Below are 26,092 nucleotides of genomic sequence, written 5' to 3'. Positions count from 1 at the left end.
ACGCCATTGAGAGCACGGAAAGCAAGGGTCAATATCTTGAATTGGATGCGACAAGCAATGGGAAGCCAGTGTAGCTTCTTACGGTAAAGTGCTACCGACTGCCGATAGGGGATGTTGCCAATCAGTCTTGCCGCCGCATTCTGCACAATCTGCAGACGTTCAATTTGGTATAAGGGGGCACCGGCATAGAGGCTGTTGGCATAGTCCAAATGAGATGTAATGAGAGCGTGAATGATAGTTCTACGGGCATCTAGCGGAAGGTATGGGAAGATCTTTCTAATCATACGTAGTTTCGAAAAACAGGCTGATGTGACCTTGTTAATTTGGGCTTTACATGAAAGAGCATTATCAAATTGAAAGCCCAGATTGCGTACTGTTTGGACAGGGGTAGGAGGAGGATTGAGCACCGGAGGCCACCATAGGCTAGCATGCAGCGGAGTTTTCTGATTAAAAAATAAGACTTCAGTCTTATCGGTGTTCAGCCTAAGATGATTGGTGGTCATCCAGGAGCATATATTGTCCAGGCAGTGGCGAAAGCTGGCAAAGCTGGGGTCAGAGTGATCTCTAAATGAAAACACAAGCTGAGTATCATCAGCATAAGAGATCACTCTGACTCCCCAGGACTCCACCACTTTAGCCAGAGGTGCAAGGCACCCATTAAAAACAAGCATTGAAAATGCAATAGGTCTCGCAATATCGCAAGTCAGAACTATTACCATTGTAAATGAGAATACCCTTTATTTTTGCGTTGTTGTTTTTGGAACATAAATAAAAGATTTTTCCATTTACAAGGCCTATAGCTCAAATTTGCGTTAAAAGGAGACCTATTGCATTGCAATGTTGGTGGTGCTGCTGAGTTTTCTCTGAATATGCACTTACAACATGCATCCACAATCTGCACTCCCAATCTGCATCCACAATCTGCACCCACAAGCGGCACTCACAATCGGCACCCACAATCTGCACCCACAAGCGGCACTCACAATCGGCACCCACAATCAGCACCCACAATCAGCACCCACAATCAGCACCCACAATCTGCACCCACAATCAGCACCCACAATTTGCAGCCACAATCTTCAGATACAATCTGCAGCCACAATATGCAGCCACAATCTGCACCCACAATCTGCATCCACAATCTGCACTCACTATCTGCATCCACAATCTGCAATGACAATCTGCACCCACAATCTACTCCCACAATCTGCACCCACAATGTGTGAGTGGCGTTGCGTGTGTGAGTGGCGTTGCGTGTGTGAGTGGCCTTGCGTATGTGAGTGGCGTTGCGTGTGTGAATTGCGTTGCGCTTGTGAGTGGCGTTGCGCGTGTGAGTGGTGTTGCGCACGCATGTGAGTCGCGTTGCGTGTGTGAGTGGCGATGTGTGTGTGAGTGGCGTTGCGTGTGTGAGTGACTTTGCGCGTGTGAATAGCGTTGAGCGTGTGAGTGGCGTTGCACGTGTGAGTGGCGTTGCGCGTGTGACTCGCGTTGGGTGTGTGAGAGGCGTTGGGTGTGTGACTGGTGTTGCGTGTGTGAGTGGCGTTGCGTGTGTGAGTGGCATTACATGTGTGAGTGGCGTTGCGTATGTGAGTGGCGTTGCGTGTGTGAGTGGCATTGCGCGTTTGAATTGTGTTGCGTGTGTGAGTGGAGTTGCGTGTGTCAGTGGCCTTGCGTGTGTTAGTGGCGTTGCGTGTGTTAGTGGCGCTGCATGTGTGAGTTGCGTTGCGTGTGTGAGTTGCGTTGCGTGTGTGAGTGGCGTTGCGTGTGTGAGTGGCATTGCGTGTGTGAGTGGCGTTGCGTGTGTGAGTGGTGTCGCGTGTGTGAGTGGCGTTGCGTGTGTCAGTGGCGTTACGCATGTGTGTGGCGTTGCGCGTGTGAGTGGCGTTGCGCGTGTGAGTGTCGTTGCGTGTGTGAGTGGCATTGCGTGGATGTGTGGGGTTGTGTGGATGAGTGGTGTTGCGTGTATGATAGTATGCAATTAATTTTTTTTAATAATTTTTTTATGTGTATGTCTGTTTTTGTTAATGTATTTTGTGTGTGTTGTGTGTGTTAGTGTAGTGTTTTGTTACATAAATAATAATTTTTAATTTTTTTAATTTTTTAATGGCGGACGCAATACGTCCCCTTGACGCTACTTACGTTTAGTAGGTCAGCAGTCTAGTTTTTTTTTTCTTTAGACTTCCGTGTTCTATATTTATTATTGACATTTTTGTCAGCCAATCGTAGCGCTACGTTTTTGACGTAGTGTTGCGATTGGCGTGCGTCACCGGGGAATTTTCCAGAAGATCGAGAATGGTGGTGTGCGGAAGGCGTGTTCTTGTTGCAGTGCTGTTTTCGCGTTGTTTAACAGGTAAGACTTTATTTGAATGTTTATGTTTAAAGTCTATTGAATCTACTATTGATAGTGTGTTTAAAATAAAGAATGTATAATAATGTTTTTCTACAAATTCTTCAATGTTGTGTTCGCGAATTAATTTGTAATAGCGTATTCACTTAATGTAAAAGAAATGAAATGTTTGTAAAATTGATATATTATGTATATGTTTCTGACACCTGATATTTAATTAATATATTGTTTGTATACGAATTATTACGTACCTAAAATTTATTATCTCGTCGAATGGGTATGTATTTTTAGCCTATGTATTTTTCGGATGTGAAATGTTGTAATATTTTATGTTTTTGTGTATAACATTAATGTATGTTCTTGCATTGTATGTACTTTATTTAGTGACATGTATTTATTGCGAGTATATCAATATTTTATTATGGTGATGGAATAATGACAAAAAGTAAATATTTTCGTGGATGACCAGTGTTTATACGAAGATTATGAAATGTTTATTGAATGTTTTTTTACGTTATTTTTGTGTGAATTGAACTATGCGAATAGTGTTAGCCAACATATTTAGAAAGTGCACATGTTCATGTCTCTTTGAGTTAGCATGTTTCTTGTAGTTGTATGTATTCTTATTTCCTATTTATTCTGCTATTTTATTGTGTTGTTTGTTTAGGTAAGAATATCAATTTTTTCCGACTGTTACTTTAGCGGTGATATTAATGAACATATTCACCTTTTTTTTGGTATTTTTTAGCTACTGTAGTTAGGTACTTTGTGTGTAAAAGATAATTTTCTGATTTAGTACATTTGATGTGGTGTGACAGTGAGTGTTTCTCCTGTCTTTATTATTTGTTATTATTATTTATTTTATTCAACTCTATTTTTATTTGGAGATCGTATTATTTATTGCGGCTATGTAAATATTGGATTATGGTAATGGTATAATGATAAAATGTCAATATTTTATTGGATGCAGTGTTTATATGAACATGTCTAACAGTTTATTGAATTTTTTTTAATCTTATTTCCGTGTGAAAATAAATATGCGAATAGTGTTAGTCAATGTATTTTAAAAGTGCACATGTGGATGTAACTTTGAATTTGCAGTTCTGTTTTAGTTGTGACTTTAATTTTTTTTGATTTATCCTGATATGTCATTGTGTTGTTTGTGTAGCTAAAATTAAAAATTGTGCGGAGTATGTATGAAATGTGATATTAATGAACCTTTAATTCTATATTTTATTGTTTTTTGGATAGTGTACTTTTCATGTACTTTCTGAGTAAAATATTATTTTGTGAAGTAACATATTTGATGCCGTGTGAGTGTGAGTGTTTATCCGGTGGTAAGTATTATTTTTTAATACATGTGTATTTTTATGTTTATAAACTCTAAATATTTTAAAATGTAACGTATTTCAAAATGGCGGACGCTATGTATTCCCTTTACGTCCGTTACGTTATAGAATTTTGCGTTCTAGTTTCCCTTTTTTTTATGTAATTTTAAGTGTCACGTAATTTCTAGCCAATCGCATTGCTACTTTTTGGTGACGTAGCGTTGCGTTTGACGTGCGTTAACGTGTAACTTTCCACATTGGTGTGAATGTTATTCCGTGAAAGGCGTGTTCATCTTCCGTTCTTGTTCCAGCGTCGTTTGACAGGTAAGCTTAAAATTTTTTTATTTACTACATGAATATGAATGTATTATTTATTGTGTATCTATTGTTATTAAATCGATCAATTTTTTAGATGTATTATTGCGTTTTTGATATTCTTCCTTCTTTATTCGTTACGATATCTACTTTTTATATAATATTTTACAGTTATTTACATATTGTGTCATGTATTTATTGCACGTCTGTAAATATTGGATTATGGTAATGGTATAATGATAAACTGTAATTAATTTATTGGATGCAGTGTTTATATGAACATGTTGAACTGTAAATGTCAGCTATCGATATGTTTTCTGTAATTCTTGCTGTAATGCCAAATGATAGCTGTTATATACTGTATTTTGCTTGTATTCGAATACGTTAAATTTATATAATAATTTTTAATTTACAGGTTTTGACTGTACCGTTCCTGTTTGACTCTGTCAAAGTGACGTTTCGATTGTTTATGTGAAATGTGAACGGTAAGGACGAAAAATAATTTTGGGAATTAATTAAGGAATGTTTGTGTTTCCGAAGTACTTGTGTGTCTCTTTATTTTTTTTTGGGTACTGATTGTGATCTTTCGTCACTTCAAAGTGCTATTTTCGGCAACACATATCAATTTTGTTTATTAACGTTTATGTTCTCTTTGTGTGTTGTTTGTCTGATCTCACACTTCACTGAATGAGCTGCTCCGATCGACAGGTAATTGCTTATTTGATATTTTATTGAAAGTGTGACTGTGACTGTTCACTTAAAAATGTATACATTTTTTTTTTTTTTATTGAATGTAATTATGAACATTGCAATAATTTCGTTGACAGTTGGTTTGTGTCCGGCTCGTTTCTTCTTAGTGCCGTTTTTCATGCGATCACTGGCTCGCATTTAGGTTGTCTCTTCGGCATGCCTTGACTCATGTTTGCGCGTGTCGTTATGGTATGCGGGTCCTGTGGTGTTGTTTCGCCTGAGTTCGCACCTAGTAAAATGTTTATTTCGCATCTTGTCTCTTCTTTGGATCGTTGTGGGCCCGTATCTTGCTTGTGTCGCCGCTATGCATTGCCGTGTTTATTGTGATTTAATTTTCTTGTAAAGATTATTATGTATGCACTGTCTATGTTATATTTGTGTGGTGTTTCTCTGATCTCTACACTTCACTGACTGAGCATCTCCGATCGACAGGTAATTGCCATTAATTTTTTATTTAAAAAGTGCCTTTGTTTATTTAAACTTAAAAATATAATCATGTTCTTTAGTGTGCATTGAATGTAAATAAGAAATTTGCAATTATTTCTTTCGCAATTGTGCTTGTGTCCGGCTCTTTTCTTCTTAGTGCCGTTTTTCATGCGATCACTGGACAACAGATTACAATCTTTACGACTGTATTATTATTATTATTATTATTATTAATATTATTACTGTGATGAAAGAAATTCAGCCTCCTGGGGTGCTTATGCCCCAGACGTTTTGCTCTCGGCCCCTCCCCACCTTACAGAGGGGAAAAAGAAGACAGCCATGTTGTGCATAATTGTGAAAAGACTTTAGAAAATGTTGGTTGTTTTGGTCCGTATTTCCGCGAGGGAAAGGCAGAAATGTCCAGATGAATGAATGATAGTGAATATAAGGCAGGGAACAGACTTGGATAACGAGTTTGTACATGCATGTGACTAATGTGTGTATAAATGTAGTGTCTGTGAATTGTGATGTTTGTAAAAGTTTTGTATTGTTGCAAACAATGCTTAATGTACATGCAACATAGAGGCTTTGGTGCAGTGTAACTGAGTGCTAGGTGCACTGTGAGTGAGGGCTGTGTGTAGTGTAAGTGAGGGATGTATGCAGTACAAGTGAGGCCTTCGTGCAGTGTGACTGAGTGCTGTGTGCACTGTGAGTTTGGTCATATCTGCCTCCTAGGATTCCAATAATAAAATGGAGTCTGCTTGATATGTAGCAAATGCACCACTAAGTATTGGATGTGCCCCAACAATAACACATACCTTATGGAGGCAGAAGGCACACTAAATTGTTCTGGCTGAAGAATTTCTGTCACATAAAAGTCTACCATTCTGATGCGTGTTGCGATGCGTGAATGGAACAGAGAGATGTTTTGCACGCCTCAATGTGTACGTGTTTCAGCAAGTGAAAGACAGAGTGTTACTGTTTAAGAAAGAGCCGAGGTTATAATAAATTGTTTTGTTCCTACGAGCAAGGTATTTATTCTTCACACCTTCACCTCACCTTATTACTCACACCTTGTCCTTTACACACATACACATAGTTCACTTATAAGTGCTCCTGCGTATACGTGAGTCGTAGCACGCCGCATCCCGTAGAGGGGTGCGAAGGCCCCGATGATGAAGCATGACACCAAGGGGCCTGTTGGTGTGTGAGGGGCATTTAAATAACACTGTGTGCTCCCCATCACATTAAGGATCACTACCACTTTTTAGTGAATTGCAATATGTGTATACGTATTGTCAAGTATGTCAAAGTTTTGTATTTGTTGTCCAAAATGTTTAATGTAGATGCAACATAGTTTTAGAGATGTGGCAAAGTGGTGTGATGTGTGTGTCCCTTAGGAGGGAGCATCTGAATAGGCTCAAGATACTGCTATTTTGTAGGGGCATACTGAATGTGATATTGTAATTTTGTAACGTAAAAAGTCTATGCCGTATCTAATTAGTGTAGTGTGTGAATGGCTTAAGCAGCCACTTACGGATGTTGCTATGCGTGGTTGGTGTGTAAGTTTGCACTTTCAAACTGTGCAAAAATAAAGAAAATCCCATTGTACGTGCATGTAATCTAATGTGTAAAAAAAAGTCGTGCTTGACACATACTTTCGAAAGTTGCTTCCCTTGTTTTATAGTTTTCAGGGCGAAGGCGACGTTAGGTTTCTTTGGTTTACATTTGCATTTCCCAGCGGATGGTCGACAACAGATTACAATCTTTACGACTGTGATGAAAGCAATTCAGCCTCCTGGGGTGGTTAGGCCCCAGACGTTTTGCTCTCGGCCCCTCCCCACCTTACAGAGGGGGAAAAGAAGACAGCCATGTCGTGCATAATTGTGAAAAGACTTTAGAAAATGTCCGTTGTTTTGGTGCGTATTTCCGACAGAGAAAGGCAGAAAGGTCCAGATAAATGAATGATAGTGAATATAAGGCAGGGAACAGAGTAGGATCACAATTTTGGGCTGGGCTGTTTATGCGTGTTTGAGTGCATGTTTGCGTTGCGTGAATGGAACAGAAAGATGTTTGAGTGTTCGTGTTTCAGGAAGTGAAAGACAGGGTGTTACGGTTTCAAAAAATGGACGACGCGATGTTGTGAAGCTACTGGGCTGTTTGTGCGTGTTTGAGTGCATGTTTGCGGTGCGTGAATGGAACAGAAAGATGTTTGAGTGTTCGTGTTTCAGGAAGTGAAAGACAGGGTGTTACGGTTTCAGAAAATGGACGACGCGATGTTGTGAAGCTACTGGGCTGTTTGTGCGTGTTTGAGTGCATGTTTGCGGTGCGTGAATGGAACAGAAAGATGTTTGAGTGTTCGTGTTTCAGGAAGTGAAAGACAGGGTGTTACGGTTTCAAAAAATGGACGACGCGATGTTGTGAAGCTACTGGGCTGTTTGTGCGTGTTTGAGTGCATGTTTGCGGTGCGTGAATGGAACAGAAAGATGTTTGAGTGTTCGTGTTTCAGGAAGTGAAAGACAGGGTGTTACGGTTTCAAAAAATGGACAACGCGATGTTGTGAAGCTACTGGGCTGTTTGTGCATGTTTGAGTGCATGTTTGCGGTGCGTGAATGGAACAGAAAGATGTTTGAGTGTTCGTGTTTCAGGAAGTGAAAGACAGGGTGTTACGGTTTCAAAAAATGGACGACGCGATGTTGTGAAGCTACTGGGCTGTTTGTGCGTGTTTGAGTGCATGTTTGCGGTGCGTGAATGGAACAGAAAGATGTTTGAGTGTTCGTGTTTCAGGAAGTGAAAGACAGGGTGTTACGGTTTCAAAAAATGGACAACGCGATGTTGTGAAGCTACTGGGCTGTTTGTGCGTGTTTGAGTGCATGTTTGCGGTGCGTGAATGGAACAGAAAGATGTTTGAGTGTTCGTGTTTCAGGAAGTGAAAGACAGGGTGTTACGGTTTCAAAAAGTGCACGACTGGATGATGTAAAAAGAAGCAAGAGGAACGCGCAGGGGAGAGAGATGGTGGGCGGAGGAAGCAGCCTGAATGAGGCGTGGACAAAGTCAAGAGCCAATGAAAACAATTTATGGCACTAAAGCTCGTGCATGTGCCCACGTGAACTCGAAGAAAACGCCACTGGAAAAGCGGTAGTTTGAAGAGTCGATAGAGCACTATAATTCTCCCCATTTCCCATTCCTGCGGAATGGTAAAGGCGAGACCTAAAAAGAGGGCTCAGGTCAGAGCCCTGCGGGACACCACAAAGCAGGGGTTTACCCTCTGATTTAAAAGGCTTGAGAAAAACCTTCTGAGATCTTCCCTTAAGGAAGGACTCGATCCAAGATAGCACAACGCCACCTATTCCAGTTTGACTCGGGCGGTCCAATAGTATTTTATGGGATACCGTGCCGAAAGCGGCGGATAGGTCGAGGAGGACCAACATGGCCTCCTCGCCCCTATCCACACACTGACAGATCGTCTCAGACACTTCTAGGAGAGCAGTCTCAGTGCTAAAACTCACTCTAAATCCGGATTGTGAATCATGTAATAATGCGTTACTCTCTAAGTATTCCGCCAGTTGTTGCTGCACGGCCTTTTCCAGAATTTTAGCTGGTTTGGGAGGAGGGAAATAGGACGGTAATTGCTAAATTGTGCTGGGTCCGCATCCACCTTTTTCAGGATGGGGACCAGCATAGCCTCCTTCCAGTCAGTTGGGAATTGGCCGGTGCGAAGGGATGTGTTCCAAATAGAAAGAAAAGGTCTGACCAGTAAAGGGGCCAGGTTGCCCATAACCTTGGCAGGGATCGGGTCTAAAGGGGAACCCGATTTGCACTGAGAAAACAGCCTTAATGCGGACTCTATAGTCATCTCTTTAAAGGAATTTAATGATACAGTTTTCCATATGTAGGTAAATATATTTTACCGACTCCTAAATACCGAATTTTACCGATTTGGTATTCCGAAATCGGTAAATGAGATGTAGGAAAAAGTCGGTAACATTTATCGATATTTACCGATTCGGTATTTACTGAATCGGTAAATACCGAATCGAAGATTAAAAATACAAGCAATTGAGGATTCAACCAATCATGTGCATCCACCCCACCCCACAACCAGGAAGTGGCCACACCCAAGCAGGTGCAGACAATCAGAACCTTCAGGAGAGCTGTGAGCAACTGAGCCACTGGCTGAACTGTGCTGAGCAGAACTGCAGGATGGGAACCCAAGAATCGGAGAGGGAAGGAGCAGACAGAAAAAGGAAGATGAAGTTCAGTACAAGTGAGCTTCACATGCTTGTGGAGGAGGTGGTGAGACACCACACCCAGCTTTTTGGAAAACAGTCCCTGCAGGTAGCAGAGGCTGTGAAAAGGAAGACCTGGCTGGCAATCCAAGCGAAGGTGAACACCATTGGGGTGAGCCCACGTGAGATTGATGACCTGAAGAAAAGGTGGTACCAAGAAGCTGGCTGCACAGAGGAAAGAGGCCAGTGTCACAGGGGGGGGTGGGGGGAAGGAGCAGGACACCTGCCCTCACTGACCTGGAGCAGCTGGTGGAGTCGACCCTGGAGCCCAAGAGTGTGTCTGGGATCGGGGATGCAGACAGCTCAGCCAGACCTGCCATAAAACAAGGTAAGAAGCATGCACAGTAATCCTCCTCCCCTTCCCTATCCCCTTTCCCCAATGTGGCTGTGTGACTCACACTCCAGTACAGGTTTTGGTATACACCACCAATGCATCATGGGAGATGTAGTCAGTGAAACACCCATCATGACAGTCATCACACCAAACAACAAGGCATGCCACACACATCAGTCAGAAGCAGTAGAGGGCATTGAGATAGCGTGACAGGATTGTAATGTAATACTGAAATACAGAGTTGCAGCACCACTGAGCTAATGTCCATATCTGTCCACAGGAGAGTCATCGCGCAGGACAGCTCAGGAGAAGGAGGTAAGCCAAAAGCTAAAGGGAAACAGGCGCGGCTCAGGAACGACAGGAGAGCCCTTGTTGAGCGAAGTGCTGAGCTCCATCAAGAATTTTCATAAGGATGTAAAAAAAGATAGCCAAAGAAATCATGCTGCCATTGAAAAGCTGCAAGGTGCAATCAAGAAAGTCGGCAATATATGTACTGAGATCTCAGATAGAATGGCCTCAGCAGAAGTACGCACGGAAAATCTTGAAATTGATGTTACCAAGTTAAAAAAAATCGGAAAAGGAGCAAGATGGGATTATAAAAGACCTCATGGTAAAAATCGAGGATTACGAAAATAGATCAAGAAGAAACAACTTGAGGTTTCTCGGAATTCCAGAAGGTTTTGAGGGAAATGATGCAAGAGGCTCCATGATCGATCTACTTAAATCAGCCTTCCCGGAATTTGAGACTTGGGATGTGGATAGAGAAATACAGCGTGCCCATCGATTCCCTTTGATGCTTCCTAAAAACTCTCAGAAGCCACGCCAATATCCCAGGGCTATGCTGGTTTAGTTTGGGAACTTCCTCCTACGAGAAACTATTTACGATCTTGCAAGGCCTACAAGTCAGAGGGAATTTAAAGGGTTCAAGTTCTTTGTCATACCTGATTTTGCCCATTCCACCATAGAAAGAAGATGGAAAATGCGACAAATGTTTACGCCCTTCGAAAAAATTGGTGCGACGGTGTTCCTGCAAAACCAGGCACGACTGAAAGTTGTATACAAGGGCTCAACAAGAAGCTTTACGAGTGAAGTTCAGGCCGCGAACTACTTAAGAGAAATTACAGAGACTGGGACAAGAAACTCGGGAAAATAGTATAATGAAGAAAAATTAAGAAAAAAGAAAAAATAGATAAGCATTAAGCTGTGCAAATCAGTAACCAGACTAGAAGTTTAAACGTCTGCTTGCATGGGGAACAATTCACAAACGGTGGAGGGGGGGGTGAATATCAAAAGCTTGTAAACCTCAATATGATATAATATTTGGTTATACATAAATGCTTAGGGAAATATGTAATTTCAGAATTAACCCCACTCATACAATCCAAACATACAGGGCAAGGCCACGGGGGTCGCTGAGACGTTCTGATCATACGGACGCCCACACCTGGGTACTTTAGGACCCAGGATGCCTCATTGGATGGTAAGGGGGAGGGGGGTGGGGGGGTCCAAGGGAGGGTCGTGGGGGAAGGATGGGGGGGTGCAAGACCAAGAGTTCTCGAGTACATTAGAGATGGAAAAGACATTATTATGGGGCATATAGGCATATATGTAATGCTCAGGAGAATGTGGCAGGGATATGACACCAGCCAATCGGAAATAACCCTAACGATAACATGGCTAAGATAAAAATTATTTCACTTAATATCTGTGGCCTCAATGATATAAAAAAAAAGGCAGAAGGTTGCGGTGGGGCTGCAATCAATGGAAGCGAACATCGTTTGTATGCAAGAGACGCATATTGAAGGCTCTCAGCAATATTTATTTAAAACACTGGGGTATAAACTAATTATTGCCTCAACACAGGGTGTTAGAACTAAGGGAGTGGCAATCTTAGCAAAAGGTGGGGGACTTCAATTTGGCAGAGTTTTATCTGATAAATTCGGTAGATGGGCAATTGCCGAATGTCAGTATAATAAGGGGCTAAATAAGATGACACTGTGCACCATATATGGGAGTGTCTTTTCATGAACCAGAGATGCTCATTGATGTATCCAACGAGTTAACACACTGGCCCCTACCTCTGACTGTATGCGGGGACCTTAACCTATATCTCCAAGGGGATTGGACAACTGGTCCTGAATTTAAATATAATGGTAGAAAACCAAGAGTTTTTCGGGCATTAAAAGATCTGTGCATTGTACATGGCCTAATAGATGGGTGGCAATATAATCATATAGGAGTCCCTGGTTTTACGTTTTATTCATATCCACATGCGCGGCATGCAAGGCTGGACTACATGCTCATATCGAACTCACTGAAATCTGTGTGCACGATAGAGAAACTTCCGCATCTACTGTCCGACCACAATCCACTTATTTTATATTTATTATGCCGCCCGACTACGACTTGGACGTTTGAAAGGGCGTTATTAAAGAATGAAAAATACTGTCAACACATGAGGGGGTGGATTCCGGGGTTCTTAGTAGATAATCTGGGAAGTGCTCCTATAGCCATAGTGTGGGATACCCTGAAAGCGGGTATAAGGGGTGAGACATTGCAATTCTTGTTAAGGTCAAATAGGGAAGGAAAACTATGCATGGCAGCTTTACAACATAATCTGGGTACAGCTGAGGAGGATTTGATCAAAGTAGCACAACAGGGCAAACCACTAGATAACACTTTGGCTCAGGTAGCCGTTGCAAGAAATCTTATTTCAGAAATATTAGTGGCAAAAGCTATTGACAAAGCATCGATATACTAAGAGAAAGTATATGAAGTGAACAGGTTGGGCATCAGCTGGCTGTTCGTATAAGAGAAGAGACATCAGCTAGTACTATAAAGGAAATTCAGGACCCCAGATTAGCCTTAAGATCGGAACCATCTGAAGTGAGGACTTCGTTTCAGAGATTCTATCAAGACCTATATACAGAACCTGTAGGGGGGTTGGGAGACCTTGATTCATATTTAGTAGCAATCCCAGGGATTAGATTCGAGAAGGAAGATCAGGATTTGTTGGATGAGCTACCTCACTGGGAAGAGATCTTCCTCTCTCTAACTTCATTATCTAATGGAAAGGCGGCAGGGTTAGATGGGATCCCGTCAGAGTTTTATATGAAATTTATTGACCAATTAAAAACGATAATGCAAGAACTATTTATTCATATATTTCAGGGGGGGACTCCACCCGACTCTTGGTCAGAAGCGAAGATCGTGGTTTTCCTGAAAAATAATAAAAACCCTCTTGATTTAGGATCATATCGTCCTATTACCCTGATTAACGGGGACTCTAAAATGTATTCGAAAGTTTTAGCATCAAGACTTGCACCAAAAATAAACAAAGTAGTATCAAATTATCAACATGGTTTTATACCGGGAAGGTCAACAACTGACCATGCACAACGGGTAATCTCTCTATTTGATTATATGGAGTCAACGGGAGACCCCATGGCGCTTATCCTTCTTGACGCGGAAAAGGCATTTGATAGGGTCTCCATGAGATTTCTATGGGCTGCAAAGTCTCGCTGTGGAATTTCGGATAAATTTATCACAGCCACTCAAAAATTATATGATAAACCTAGGGCCAGAGTACTGGTCAATGGATTTTTGTCAGAAAACTTTGCAATCTCGAGAGGGACTAGGCAGGGATGTCCTTGCTCCCCTCTTCTTTTTGCGATATATATTGGCCCATTCATTCGGTGGTTAGATAAGCTCGTATTAATACCACTGATTCAAATACGTAATCATAATACCAACATTTTAGCATATGCCGATGACATTGCGCTTGTTACTAGAGTCCCCAATATAGCTATGCCCGTGATAGAAGATGAGGCACATCGGTTTGGGTTAGTGTTCGGCTATAAATTAAATTCTAGTAATGCACAGATCATTCTTAATAACAAAATTACTATGAGAGACTCAAGAGTGACAGAGGAGGCCGTATATTTAGGTGTTAATATAAGTCCCAAAATACAAAACATCGTTGATAATAACCTGAACCCCCTGATGTCGCGTACTAAGAAAGAGTTGGCCCGACTAAACAACTTACATTTGACAATTGGTGGACGATGTAATGTGATTAAGATGCTTTTTCTGCCCCGTTTTTTATACTTCTCTCGGACCATATGCCTCGAGTTTCCTCCAAAATTTTTTAGAACTATCGATTCGATGTTTTCCAGTTTTATTTGGGGATGTAAGAAACCCAGACGAGCCCTTAAATGGATTGCTTTACTAAGAGAAAGAGGAGGCTTATCATTACCTAATTTTAAACTTTACTACTGGGCCACCGTTCTGAAATATTGTGCTAAAATGATCGCTCATGATTCCATCAGTCAAATAATCCCGACGCCTCAGGAGATTATACTAGGAGAAGAATGTGCTGGCTGCTTTTGGCGGCACACCAATGACAGTTATTTTAAGAAAGTTAAGTTTAAAACTATCACTGGGGTATACAAAGTGTGGAGCAATGTGCGTAGGGTCTTGGGGTTTGGGCGATTTTCATATTATACTCCGTTAAGGTTGAATAATTATCTGCCCCAAATCTTTCAGGATAGCTGCATAAACAGATGGGTCTTGGATGGAGTGGTGCAGCTGGGTTGTTTTTATGCACCAGGTGGCCTTAGGATGTTTGAAGATTTACATGCTGAATATAATATCAGCCACAGGGATTTTTTTAAGTTCCTGCAGGTCAGAGATTTTTTAGTAAAGAAAACTGGTGGGCGGTCGAATTTTCAGAATAATCAACTAATTGATAATCTTTGCAAAAAAAATACACCCAGGATTGGGGAAATATATGAAGCCTTGAATTCAGTTTTTCCCGATGATATGGACAAACAGTGCTCTGATTGGCAGGTTAAGCTGGGAGTTCATTCTACAATCCCCCTCTGGGCATATGAGTTATCCCTGACATCATTAATGTCCATAAAGTTACATGCACAATTCTACAAAACATTTTTTTCCCTGTATTATACACCGAAAAAAATTGCTAAATGGGGGACAGGGAAGGGAACAACTTGTCCCCGTTGTGCTTTGTTCGGGGCTGATCTTATACATATGTTTGCAACTTGTAACATGCTTACTATGCTAATCAAGGGTATATCCGAATTTTTGTCCTGTTTGCCAAATAAGATTAGAGGTATCAACCGAGGAAATTATGCTGGGTGTATCGAACTGTGGTCGGCAGACAAATATACAGGGACTGATTTTTGTGGCTATGGCGATATTTCGACTCTGTATTGCCTCAGCCTGGCTAGATCCTAATCCACCAGCCTTTCTACAATGGAGGGCTAGGCTACTTGCGGCCTGCAGCCTTGAGGTGGCAATTTACAAAAACAAAGGCCCCAACAAAAGAAGAAGGGGCATGCAGATCTGGGCACCGCTCTTGCAGTGGATCCAGAGACATTCATAGGTTGCCATGTTTTCATTTTTTGTGTCTTTGCCTCCGCGTGTGTTTAACGAACTATAATGGATTAAGTTTAGATTTATGAATGTAATAAGTCTTTTTTTGTTTATGGTTGATCTTGGTCTTGTGGGGGGTTGGGGGGTGGAGGGGACTGTGCATATTATGTAAAAACTGTGAATAAAAAGATTTTTTTTTAAAAGGAGAAGGAGTTAAGGGCACCCCGTAAGGGAAGGACTGAGGATGCCAGCACAAGTGCAGGTCACAGCACTTAACCACCACCGGCACCAACACCACAGGCAGCTTCACCACCAGAGCCAGCCACAACAGCAGAGCCAGCATCGACACTGCTGATTGAATCACCACCACAGCAGGCCTCACAAGAACAGTCAGCCTCACCAGCTTCAACATCACCGGTAGTGGTAAGGCCCAAGAGGCATGCTGTAGCCACTCTCCATGTCATGGAATCATTCTCTGAGGACACAAGTGAGGGTGATACGCCAACTGCTCCACTGGAGGAAACCAATGCTGGGCTGCAGTCCACCTCCGAAGGTGTGCACACAGTTGCGAGACGCCGTAGGGTCCGGGAGCGCAGCACAACTCGGCAGGGTGACGGGGTCTTCGGAGGGCTGGAGGCGAGAATGGTTAAAGTGCAGCGCCTGCAGGGGAAGGCCATACAATCAGTGCAAAGATAAATGCGGCACTTAAACCAAAACAAGGGCAATATAGACAGGGGCATCAGCTTCACGGCGGAGGGCATCAAGGAGATGGCAGTGGGAATGCGGGACATGTCCCAGTCCTTGATGATACTCTGTGACAAACTGGATGAGGACAGGGCAAGAAGGCGCAGGGAGAGGCAGTACATGCAGAAGAACACCAAGGCGGTGAACCGTCTGGCAACTACCACTTCCCTGCTCTGCAGGCGCTCCGTGGCAATTCAGGAGGGGCTTGTGCACTGCTGTACTGTTGTCACCAGGGGAATTGGGGAGGGTGACAACCGCACTGGAAGTGCTTTTGATCACCCAGGCAGCCAACGCTGGTGTACTAGTTGTGGGGGAGAGTGATGAGACCACCAGCTGGAGCAGCATTACCCCCCCTGTCCCAGACACAGGGAGAATCAGCAGGCAGCATGCTGTGGGTCCTGGCTCAGCAGACAGTGAGGAAGGGCAGCTGCAGGCATCCAGCACTGATGGGCGCAGACGTTAATGCTGCCCACACCTTTATGTACATATTCAGGGTGACGTAACACATGACTATTAAGGTTGTCTGCATTTGGATTGGCATGGTGTGACATTTGTTCTTTGTCGTAGTGGCAAGTCATTAAACTACGTCATGAACCTGCAACTCCTCGCTGTGTCTCCTTACTTACTTAGAACTAGTTGCGGGTGATCTCTGCCCGTCTCTGTCTCCCATCTGTTGCTGGTGCCACTCCTGCTGTGTTGGGCTCAGGCTGTGCATCTTCATCATCACTGTCCTCAATATCTGTTAATTCTACTGCTGTTCCTTTCCTAGTGGCAAGCTTGTGCAGCATTGCGCAAGTTGCGATTAATTTACAGCAGATGAGGGGTGAGTACTGACGTGCACCTCCGCTTTTGTGGAGGCAGCGGAACTTGCTTTTTAATAGCCTAAAGGTGCGCTCCACGACATTGCGAGTAGATTTGTGTGCCACGTTGTATCGTCTCTCACTCTGGGTTGATGGGTTCAGGTAGGGTGTCATGATGAACGAGCGGACAGCATATGCACTATCGCCTATGTGGAAAGGAGAGAGCCATTAGTCACATGCACAACAACACCTACATCTGCAGTATCTATCAGGGTGTGTCACAGTGTTTTACTTAGCAGGTATCCTTCTCCAAATTCACCCGCTGTCAGGCGTGTGTAGATCCAACTGTTCTGGAAGATGTAGGAGTCGTGGGTGCTTCCTGGGAATTTGTCCACGATGTCTGTGATTATGTTGGCAGCATCACAGATTACCTGCACATTTATTGAGTGTGTGGACTTTCTGTTCCTGTAGATGTACTCTGTGGCTGCAGGTGGGCAGATTGGGATGTGTGTGCCATCAATGCAGCCAATCACATGTGGGAACTGTGCCATTTGGTAAAAGTCAGTCTTTGTCTTCAGCAGTGCCGCATGTGTGTCAGGGAAGCTGATGTAATGATGCATTCTCTGCATCATGGCCTCCAGGAACTTCCTGAAGAAACGGGACAGGCAGCTCTGGGACACCCAACCTATCGCAGCTATCACCCCCTGGTAACTGCCAGATGTAAGGAGATGTAGGCTACAGAGCACCTGCACATGTGGTGGTATGGCGTGCGCCCTTGGTGTTGGGTACTCCAGGAGTGGGTGCAGGTCCCTTATCAAGTCCAGGATTGTGTGGGGGTGTAGCCTGTACCTTTCGTGGATTTCTGCCTCAGTAAGTTGGAAGAGTGTGATCCGCTGTCTGTAGACTTGCTCCTCCCGTCTCCAGATCCTCTCTCCTGCTGCCTGTAGCCGTAGCCACCTTGCAATCACGTAGAAAGCCACCATAGTGATCACAATGTTGCCTTTTGGGATTGCTTATATACCATGTGGCTGTTTACCACCTGCATCCAGTTAGTGTTATTTACCGACTCTTAAATACCGAATTTCATGAAATTCGGTATTTAAGAAATTACCTACATCCTTATTCTCATTTTTACCGTTTCTTATTTACCGAATCGGTAAATAAGAATTCGGTAAATATCGATTCGGTAATTTAGAATTCGGTATTGATGAATCAGTATTTACCAATTCATAATTACCGAATCCGTATTTTTGGCCTCCTACATCTCAAAGGCCTAAATACCGGTCGGTAATGGCTAATTTACCGAATTTCTGACGTTACCGACCGGTATTAAACTACCTACATATGGCCCTAGATCTTTACCACTCTTTACTTCAGCTCCCAGGAGTCCATTAACGAGCCAGGTGAACAGTCTTTTGGCTATCTCTAGAACACATGCTGAACACATCCACTGCAAGGAATGGGGAAGTAAAATGCAATTTGGACAAAAAATAAAGTACCTAAAGTCCTAATATGCGAACTTTTATAACAGAAAATATTGATTACATATTTAATTAAAAGAAATTGTGAAATCTTAATAAAAACAAGCTTGGGATACAAATCAGTTAACTATTTAATTTCAGAGTTAAAATCAGTAAATGTAAAAAAGTAATCACTGCAGAAGTGTCAATCAGAGAAGAGTGAGGATGGGAAAATATTTGGTAAAATTGCAGTAAAACGAGTGGTTTCCTACGATTGCATCACAACACAGACAATAAAAGGTGGGATGGTGGGAGGCAAGTCAACACTGACAACGAATGGAGAATGTGTGTGTGGGTAAGCCAACTGGAACAACATAAGGACGGAAGAATGAAGGCGGGGTGAGGGCAAGTAGATGGACAGGAGAGGAACATGGAGGGGCAGAAGTACACGAGGGAGCCAGCTGATAAACACTGACTCTGGTAGAAGGCTTAAATCTAAAGAAAAAGTAGCTGCTAAAATACATAAGCATTATTGATGTACAAGGAAAACCCTGATATCACCAGGGGCCTGAGGCATGCATTTTATTCTGGAGTACAATAGCCCCTAATAAACAATCATGCCATAAAATTATTTCCAAATGGTATATTAATCAAAGTACAAAATAATAAAAGAAGCATTACAAACAGTGACTCAGTGGGTACTTAGTGCAGAAATGTGCTTGGTGCTCTCATAAAGTGATTCACACAAGTGATCAATTTGTTCATGTGCCTATCAATAGAACAAGAATCACAAGGCCTGTTAATGTAATACAGATTGCAGATCTCGGAGATGGAAACATTCTGAACCAGGGCAACAGTCACTCCCTTCCCCCTTGTGGAGTGCACCTTGGGTGTAGCCGCAATGTGTTTGTTGGATAACTGGTAAGCCAGCTTGATACACAAAACTATCCATCTGGAGATGGATCGTTTGGATGCTGGAAACCTGTTCTAACGGAACCATAATTAACAAACAAATGATCAGATTTCCTAAGGGTCTTAGTTTTGTTTAGGTAGAACTTTACCACCCTTTTGAGGTCTAAAGAGTGGAGAGACCTCTCAGCTGGTGTGGTTTGGTTAGGAAAGAAAGTGGGAAGTGAAATGGTCTAATTAACATTAAAGTCAGACACTACCTTACGCAAAAAGGAAGGATGGGTTCTCACCACTACCCTGTTGCCCGTGAAATAATGTGTTCGCCCTTTTAGAGCAGAGGGTTTGGAGTTTGCTCACTCTGGGTGCCGAGAGGATTGCTATTAGGAAAACTGTTTGAAGGGCTGCTTTGAGAATCGGTTCTAAAGGGTTGAGAGGGAGATTTTCTATATGCTGTAATGGCTGCAAGGTGAACTTTGATGGAAGCAAACTGTAAACCTGAATTGGCCAAGTGTAGGAGATACGGCAATACTATCTCCTCTTGCCCCTGTATTGATGGAAACCAATTTGAACACACCACATATAGAATCTTTCACATTTAAATACATAAGTGTGTCAAGTGGAAGGTCTTTTCAATTCTTTTAGAATGTTCATGCACTCCTGAGGAAGTCCTAGATGGCCAAGGGTATTCCCCTCTGTCCCCAGCCGGTAATATCTTGACGTGAAGCCTTGGCATTTTTTGTTGGTGTCATCTGTGAAGAGATCTAAACTCGGCTGGCCCCATTCCCTGAATAGGTCTGCCACCACCTCATCGTGCAGCACCCAATCTTGATGCTCTACGAAATGACGGTCAGGGAGTCTACTTGAATGTTTTGCTGCCCTGGCATGTGGACCACTGTAATCGTGAGTCGCCTGGCTAGGAGCTAATGCCAAATCGCCTGAGCCTCCAGGGATAGAGGGCAAGAACCAGAACCTCCCTGCTTGTTCACGTAGTACATCATGGTCGTATTGTCCATCTCGAATCGAGTCTGGTCTCCAACCAGTAGCTCATGAGCCACTGTAGCTCTCCAGCTACCTCCGAGTAGCTCACCTGTGTGCAGCCCAGCTTAATACATTAGAAAGCTTTTGCTTGGTTTCATTAATATACATATTAAAAAAATGGAGATTATACAAAACTAATAATATTAATAGTTCTCAATACGTTTAATTGAACATAAGTAGCTCTACGTACAGAAAAGGTTGGAGACCGGACTCTAGATCAACAAGGAGCTGGATGCATTGAGGGCTAGATATACCGCCCATAGCTCCAGCATATTGACGTGATATGCCTGCTCCTGGGTCTACAACAGACCATGCATTTGAAGAGGACCAATGTGGGTTCCCCACCCCTGGAGAGATGCATCCATGATCATGGTCTGTGTTGGTGGTGTTTGATGAAACGGGACTCCCACCAAGAGAGTCCAACATGGAATGGAAGCTCGTGCTGAATGCGTGAGACTGATCTTGTCGTCCGATCGAGCTGTCCGTTGGCCCCATTTGTCCTCCAGGTCCTGTTGCAAGGGACACATCCTCAATCTGACTAGGAAGAGGCAAAATACCATCGACCCCAAGAGAGGCAACTTGCCTGACTGACGGTTGAAGGGTAAGGAGAATACGGTGGCACCTTAGAGTGATAGAAGATAATCTCTCCTCCGAAGGATACACTCTTCCTAACTTGGAGTCCAGTGTAGCACCGATATAGTGAATTCTTTGGGTTGGTTAAGAGTTCGAATTGGCAAAGATTACTGGAGACCCAGCCTTTGAAGCAAGGTTAGACATATCAGATAATGGTCTAGAGCGCGCTGAGGTGAAGCACTCTTTAGCAGCCAGTCATCCAGATAAGGGTAGACAAACAGCACTTGGTGAAGGCTCGAAGGGCCGACTTTAGCCCGAAGGGTAACACCTTGTATTGGTAATTCTTGGCCCATACCCTGAAGCGCAGGAACTTGCAATGCTTTGGGTTGCTTGACATGTGGAAATACACATCCCTCAAGTCTATTGAGCACATCCAATCTCCCTGGTAAAGGTGAGGATAAATTTGAAGGAGGGCCAGCATGCAAACATTTTCTTTGCGGATACACTTGTTCAGGACTCAGGAGCCATAGGTCCAAAATTGGCCTGAACTCTGGCTTGGGGCCTTTCGTTCGTACCAGGAAATACCGAGAGTACACCCCTTTCCTCTATGTGAAGGAGGAACCTCGTCTATTGCAAACTTTTGTAGCAGAGTGGACACTTCTCGTTGCAGTAGTTGTAACTTCTGACAGATTTTGCTAGGAGTGGAGAACGGCAACAGAGGAAGCAACTGCTCACGGTTTTGCTGTTTTTTTTGTAGATGTGGAGGACTGGCGTGGCACGTCTCGGCTACATGCAGAGAAGCGACCCTGGTACTGCGCTCTGGGTTGATGGTGCTGCTAACGTTGAGACAATTGAGGGGCTTGAACCCTCTGATAAGTCCTGCGATCGTATGGCATGTACCTGTGACGGAAATCTTTTTTCTTTTCCAGTCCTACTGCCTTAAGAGTGTCGAGTTCTGGCTTCATCTTAGCCATTGCATCGCCCGTATGGGAACCAAAGAGAGAGGGACCATTAAATGGCAGATTCAGGAGACACTGTTGATCTTCTGGCTTGAGTGCCATAAGTCGGAGCTAAGAGGAGTGTCTGGCGCATGTGCCATGCGCATAAGCATTTGCTGCCAGGGTTGCACCATCCACTGCCGCACTTGTTATCTGTTTACCCACTAAGTCTCCTTCCTGGAGAACCTCCTCAAAGTCCCACCGATCTTCTTTGGGAATCTTGTGCTTGAATCTTTCCGTGGAGTCCCACAAGGACCTTTCGTAGCGACCCAAGAGGACAGAAAAGCTGGCCACTCTTACAAAGGAAGCCGAGGTACCACAAACTTTCCTACCCCAGCAATCTTGGGAACTGCTCTGTATCTGGGAGGATCTGCCTTCAAAAACAGTGGATCTTGTTCTGGAGCTTTGTATTTTTTATTAATCCTTGAAGGAGCTGACTTAAGGGATGCCGCGTGAGAAAAATATCCATGACCAGCTGAATGAGCCAAGAAACCAAAGGCAGCAAAGGTCTAGACGATGATCTCTGATGAAGAGTTTCAAAAATAACCGAAGATTTTGTCAGAGCAGTAGGCATGTCTATGTTCAATTTATGTGCCTCTCTAGCCAATACCTCATGGAAGGTGTTAATATAATCCACTCGAGAGACTCTTGAAGGCGGGCTGTCCATCAGAGTAGGAGAGTAGTCTCTCTTTGACGAGTGTGTGGAAGAGGACCACTTGGTAGACCAATGCCTAGGAGGTGTACAATGCCTATGGGGCTGTGTGGCTGTTCGTGATCTTTTGGCTGGAGGACTTGTAGTACAAGCATGGTTGCGACCTCTGGGAGTAGTTTGGAGAAAGGTTCACAGCTTGTGTAAGTTGAGCTAGAGGTAAACGGTGCAATGGGCTGCAATAGTACTGTGACTGATCCACTTGCCCAGTTGTCACGTTCTGCCAGTGTCGCACTGGTAGCAACCATCTTGGAAAAAGGTGCACAGAAACTTCAGAGGGGTGAGCACTATGCGTCTTTGCCTGAGTGTTCTGCGTCGTTGCTTTTTGTGTCCTCCTGTCAAGAGAAGGAGAGAAGGAGCAGCACTGTGCTGATGATCCTGCTGTAGCTCCTTTCCTCACTGGCGAGCATTGCGGTGATGTAGTCGACGTCGAGCTGCCAGACTGGCCTTTAGACGCTAAGCCACTGCTCGAAATTGGATGCTACTGCCTGGACATCGAGCGTCTTTAATCCACCAGAGACGGTGAAGGACGATGCCCCCTCGATCCAGATTTTTGCAAGGGCCTCGCGTTGAGCATCGTTGCGTCAAAATCGGAGGCACACCTTGAGCTGACGTTGAGCGTTGCTACAAAGATGTCGACGGCAGGGTGGAAGGGATGTCACCAACGCCGATCGTGTCTGGACGTTGTACATTGGCCAGACAACGCCGATTGAGATCATTTTCTCGACACCGAACCTCGACAGTGATGGGTGTCTCGGCGTGGAGCATCATTGGGTTGATGTCAACGGAGATTCCGGTCTCGACATTGAATACCGCTGTGTTGGAATCAACAGAGATTCTAGTCTCGATGTTGAACGTTGCTGGGTCGATATCAATGGAAATTCCAGTCTCGACGTTGACCGTCGCCGTGTTGACGTTAACTGAGATTGATGCATTGAAGTTGAAAGTCGCCATGTTGACGTTAACGGAGATCGATGGCTTGACGATGAGCGCCGCTGTGTTGACGCCAATTGAGAATGGATCCTCGACGTTGACAGTCGCCGGGTTGATGGCAACGGAGAAAGCTGGTCCAACGTCAATTGTCGTTCTTGTGCCGGCGGTGAATGCCGGCGATGAGATGACGTGGATCTTACCGCTGACGAAGCTGCAACTGTCAACGGCGGTGGTAATGTCAGCGGTGATACCTGTGATGCCGGTCTGCTTTTCTTTGCCAGACGGAGAACAGATTGGAATCTTACTTCTAGAAGTAGATCTGGTTCTCCCTTTCTTATGCTTCACAGGTGATCTTCCTCTTGATCCAGCATACTACTGTCTCTCCAACAGACCATACAAACAAATCCTTTCTTACTGTGAATCTTGCCCCATCTATATATTCTGAAAATATAAGAAAAACATGCACAAACCAATAATTCACACTCATTCACTGAATAATCCCTTTCTGTCAGACGTAGTGCCCTTGATGTGCATGACAACACATTCTTCCTCTCTCTTCCTTTCCAACAATACAGCCCCAAAACGTAGACACTTACATTGACTGACACCACACAATCTGCATCTATTTCAAATGGTTTTAAGCATGGCAATTTTCCAATTATTTTACATAGACAGAGTCCACATACATCGAGGATACAGAGGAATAGATAAGGTAGACAGAGGCCTCATTTTCAGTTTTGTTTCCAGAAATACAAGACCGATTTCAAGATGGATTAAGACCGTTTGAAACTACTAAGTGACGGATGACAAACTTGGGAAGAGGTTTAAAGCTCAAAAGTAATGGGAAACAAGTCCAACAATTTACACACGAATAGACTAGACTAAACAGAGGTGATATTTCAGCCGGTATTAAAAGTACTAATATTAGTCTGTGAACAAGTGTCGGTTCAGAACTAACACTGGAAATATTTTTTTCCAAAGAAAGGGCAGAGGATAGATTGCATCACTTCTTGCGGAAGCAGCAATGAGAAAACACACCCAAAAGGTTGGGAGAGAAACACATCTGAAAAGGTAAAGCTGCCTGCTATGGAAGGGAAAATGGCCGGTCTGAAAGAATTTGAAGTGATGGCCGGATGTTACATTATAAGTCTATGTGTAAGGCTGTGGTTTGCACAAACCCCAACTCTAGCAGCTGCAGCTGGGGTTGCCATTGGGCCTTCTTGGCTACCCACTCAATGTAGTGGGGCTAGACTCATTTGTATAGATCGACAGTCTGATCATTTCTTGTCACAGTGAGTGACCGGCACCTCATCCTGCAGTTTGCTCACAGTGTCACCGCATGTGTGAGTCAGCTGCTCTTGTACTGCGGTTACTATCCCTGACCGTGACTTGAGTTACTAATGCGCTGTGGCCTACCGGTCCTTGTCTGCGGCAAGGGTTATGGTGTCTAGGTTTAGATGAGCAGTAATGAAGGCCAGCAATAAAGTTTGTTGCAAAAAATAATGAGAGTTTGTACCAAAGAACATTGCGAATTGGAATCAGGCTCAGCAGGTGAGATAAAATTAGGCATTCCTTACTTAAGAGCAAGGGGGCGCATGCAGTCTTGAGCACTCTCAACACTGTTCTCCACAAACCTGCTCTCTTAACCTCCTGTCATCTCAGACAGTAACACCATTTCTTATTGGTGGAAGGGGACTTGAGAGAGAGGCTCATAGATAGAAAGACAGACTGGGTGTGGCCTGTCATTTTGGTTCTCCATTGACTGCACATATCCGCAGTGCACTCACACTAAGACGCAAGGTGCCAGCGGTAGTAGGTAAGCAAAAATATTGTAATAATCACAAACTTCTGGTTGCTTTTGAAGTAACTGTAGGCTATTTGCTGAAATGAATTTAACTGCTGAAATGACAGTATTACAGGCAAAATTAGTAATTTCATGAAATAATAATGCAATTTCAAAATATGTTGAACACTGTTATAATGATATTCGTGTCATAATTCAAGCTAAACTGGGTACCTATGTTCTTCATGTTTATTGAATTACTTACTTTTTTTTCCAGATTGCACTTGCTGTCACTTTTGCGATTTACGCACTGGTACAGCGGCGCCCTGGCAAGTCATCGCTTTTTAATTCTAATGGTTTTTTTTTCTTTTCTTTTATGTTAAGTGACAAGGCAACATTAATGATTAATATGTTTTGGCACAACCTTTAAAAAAGGTTTTTATTTCTCTTGGCACAGGATTTTCAAAGAACATTTTTCTGATTGGCACATACTTGATTTGCTGCTGCTACAAGAGATCTTGCTCCTAGGCAGTGTTGTTTCATTCGTGCTTGCACAATTGAAATCCAACAGGACAGGCTATAAACTTGCGTTTATTTATTCTCAAGTGTATTTTGGTTGCTGATTCTGTCTTAGACGCGGTTTTGTCGCTTGGTAGCACACTCTCTCGCTTCTGTGAAGATGCTATATGATATGTAGTTTGGTGATAATTTGGTGTTTATTCAGTATAAAACTCGCTCTGTGGATCTCCTTAAGGTGACCGGGAATGTAAGCAGCAGTTTCCAAACAATCACTACTCTTCTGGTATTCAGATCATAAGGGTCATCCTTAGATAATCACGAATATTAACTCTCAGAACATGGCATTGGAGCACCTGTATCAGAGCAGACACCTACTTGTAAAGCAGAAAGTGAAACTAAAAGTCGCAGCATGCAGATTGCTGTTGATATAAGAGCAGTTGAAA

At 43.3% G+C, this 26,092-nt stretch overlaps 1 protein-coding gene across 2 annotated transcripts in view; it reads right to left on the bottom strand.

Annotated features, from left to right (window-relative positions):
* The window catches only part of CHID1 (chitinase domain containing 1), a 1,625,859-nt gene that overhangs the window by 760,985 nt on the left and 838,782 nt on the right, over window positions 1-26,092 (bottom strand). The window lies entirely within an intron of this gene.

This window comes from Lissotriton helveticus, chromosome 3_1 (genome assembly GCF_964261635.1).
Source record: "Lissotriton helveticus chromosome 3_1, aLisHel1.1, whole genome shotgun sequence".
In the NCBI taxonomy this organism is placed as follows: Eukaryota; Metazoa; Chordata; class Amphibia; order Caudata; family Salamandridae; genus Lissotriton; species Lissotriton helveticus.
This window is presented reverse-complemented; position numbering and strand designations above follow the sequence as displayed.